Raw genomic sequence first — 2,845 nt, forward strand, 5'->3', positions numbered from 1 at the left:
TGGGCCAGTGGCGTAATGGATAACGCGTCTGACTTCGGATCAGATGATTATAAGTTCGAGTCCGACCTGGCTTGAGAGGAATGTTTCGCTTTAACCGTGGTCTACGTTGACGCTCCCCTGTGAAGTTCTGTCGGGATGTCATATCTGTGCTTCCGCATTTAAAACTTGCATTTGTCCTACTGTCCATTTCAAATTCCAGCTCTCCACAACAGGCACCTCCGTCAGTTTGGGGGTATCTTCCTGTGCGTCTCCCTCTGTGGGTGAAAATGAGCATGAGTTCCTCAAAAGACTTACAATTCGGTGTGGAAGTGTCATACTTCTGACAAATTATTGTGCCATTTAAGAACATAGCATAACCTAATTGACATTTGCCCTAGAACACACGAGACTTTGGGCCAAAGTTGAAAACTGCAACTAGAATAGATGGCTCTCTGATTAGCCTTAATGCACACGGACGGAATGGCCGTTTCCCACTTTGTAAATCTTCAAAGTCAAGTTGAAAATAATCTGCAACGAAAATGTTCAGAAAGGGTGTTTTATTTACACCAAATACGATAGTATCTATCGCCTTGTCTTTTTATTTACTTGTGAGGATTCGGTCCTCTCAGCACCGTGGCCCGGATCGTATTCCCGCTCATGGAATGGTTGTATTGTTCAGCAAACATATCGGTGTACCAGTACGTCTGCCGATTTTCCGATGCTGGCAGGTCATTGGTTTTGTCCAAAACATTATGAAGGTTAACATAAAACAAATAGCTGCAGTTGCTGGAAATCTGAGCCAAAAACGAAAATTGTTTGCGGAACGCAGCAAGACTGGCAACAGAAACGTCGACTTTCCTGCTCCTCGGGTGATGCCTGACCTGCTGTGCTTTTCCAGCATCACGCTGATCTAAAATCTGGTTTCCAGCATCTGCAGTCCTCACTTTTGCCTAGTTCCTTCAGTGTCACTGGTTCCCAATTCAAGAACTCCATCTCTAGCGGTTTCATGTCTGTACCTCCGTGCTGAGGAGTTGAAGAGTGAAGAAAAATAACTCACCCCCTCCATCTCTGGGGTAATTCGGGACTGAAAATGAATCGTGTCACATTGAAATATATCTACATGCGAATTAATCTCTGTCTTTTATTGGGAACCATCTCTTTCATTGTAACCATCAGGAAAGAACATTTCGTTCGCCAGAAATAGAAATGAATATGTCACTAACCTTTGTTTGCTTCAGGTCCCAGAATACTCAGATCAATAGCTCCCTTGCTTACCTCTGCTGGTCATGTTCGCAAAGAGAGCTAGCAAATTGCCAAGTGTGATTTTCCTTTCAATAAATAATTTTGACTCAGTTTGTCTGCAAATATCTTTTCCTACCTTTGTGCTTTTCTTCTTTTACATTGGTGTCTCGCACCTTACAAATGACAGCAAAGGTATGAAAGGAGATGGAAGCATTTAGCTCATCCAGTCAGCGACAGCTTTCAATGAGATCACGGCTGATTTGGTCAATGCTCAAGCTAGTGCCGCTGTGTGTAGTCATGGCCGAGTGGTTAAGGCGATGGATTCGAAATCCATTGGGGTTTCCCCACGTAGGTTCGAGTCCTGCTGACTACGTTATGAATGCTTTCCTGCTGGAACAATTTTCACTCAAAGTTCAGAAAACCTATTTTGCAAACCAGGCCGGTAATTTGATTAGACTTGGGAAACTCGAGTTCTTCATCAGAAATGTTCCATATTTAAAACATTATCTCTGTTTCTCTTTCCAGATACACTGTTCGACACATCGGGTTTCTGCAGTTGTTATTGAACGTCCTAGGCAGAAGTGTTACTTTTCATTAGATTCCCGAGATACAGAGATACTTGCATCTAGAGTAGTAGAGAGTGAGGTTCACAAGGATTAGGTGATAGAAATACTTGAGAGTGAGATAACAGACAAGTCCCCTGGGCCGGATGGGATCTGTCCTAGGATCCTCTGTGAAGCAAGGGAAGAGATTGATGAGCCTTTGGCATTGATCGTCAAATCATCGTTGTCTACAGGAATAGTGCCTGTGGAATGGAGCATAGCATATGTTGTTGCCGTGTTCAAAAAGTGTCATATAGACAACCCTGGTAATTACACACCAGTGAGTCTCACTGCAGTTGTTGGTAACGTGTTGCAAAAGGTTATTATAGGTAGGATTTATGAGCATCTAGAAAAGAATAATCTGATCAGGGACAGTCAGCACGGTTTTGTGATGGGTAGGCCTTGCCTAACGAATCTTATTGACTTTTTTGTCAAAGTGACCAAACAGGGAGATGACAGTAAACCGGTTGATGTAGTGTATATGGGTTTCAGCAAATTGTACAATAAGGTTCCCCACAGTCGGCTATTCTACAAAATGCGGTGGAATGGAATTGAGGGAGAGATTACAGCTTTGATCAGTAATTGGCTTGCCAATAGAAAACAGTGTTATAGTTGATGGAACATGATCTTCTTGGTGTCCAGGTACTGGCGACGTACCACAAGGGTCGGTGTTAGGTCCACTGCTGTTACATGAGATCTAACCTTGCCAATCAGTCTCCTATGGGGAACATTGTTGAACGCCTTACTGAAGTCCATATGGGTCACATCTACTGCTCTGCCCTCATCAATCTTCTTTGTTACTTCTTCAAAAAACTCAATCAAATTTGTGAGACATGATTTCCCACGCACAAAGCCATGTTAACTGTCCCGAATCAGTCCTTGTCTTTCCAAGTACATGTACATTATGTTCCTCAGGATTCCCTCCAACAATTGGAGTATTCTTGGCAGATGCAGTTTCATGTCGGGAATGCTAGGTCATATACTTTGTTGGGAAGAATCAAAAGACACACTACTATTAAAAT

General features: G+C 42.9%; 1 non-coding gene across 1 annotated transcript; it reads left to right on the forward strand.

Annotated features, from left to right (window-relative positions):
• The first annotated feature begins 1,512 nt into the window (after nt 1-1,512).
• trnas-cga (transfer RNA serine (anticodon CGA)) lies at nt 1,513-1,594 on the forward strand. Its single transcript has one exon. It is a non-coding gene; the product is annotated as a tRNA-Ser (tRNA).
• The last annotated feature ends 1,251 nt before the right edge of the window (nt 1,595-2,845 follow it).

The sequence above is a fragment of the Chiloscyllium plagiosum genome, unplaced genomic scaffold (genome assembly GCF_037043375.1).
Source record: "Chiloscyllium plagiosum isolate Xiang-an unplaced genomic scaffold, Cpla_swu_hap1 HiC_scaffold_44, whole genome shotgun sequence".
NCBI lineage: Eukaryota > Metazoa > Chordata > Chondrichthyes > Orectolobiformes > Hemiscylliidae > Chiloscyllium > Chiloscyllium plagiosum.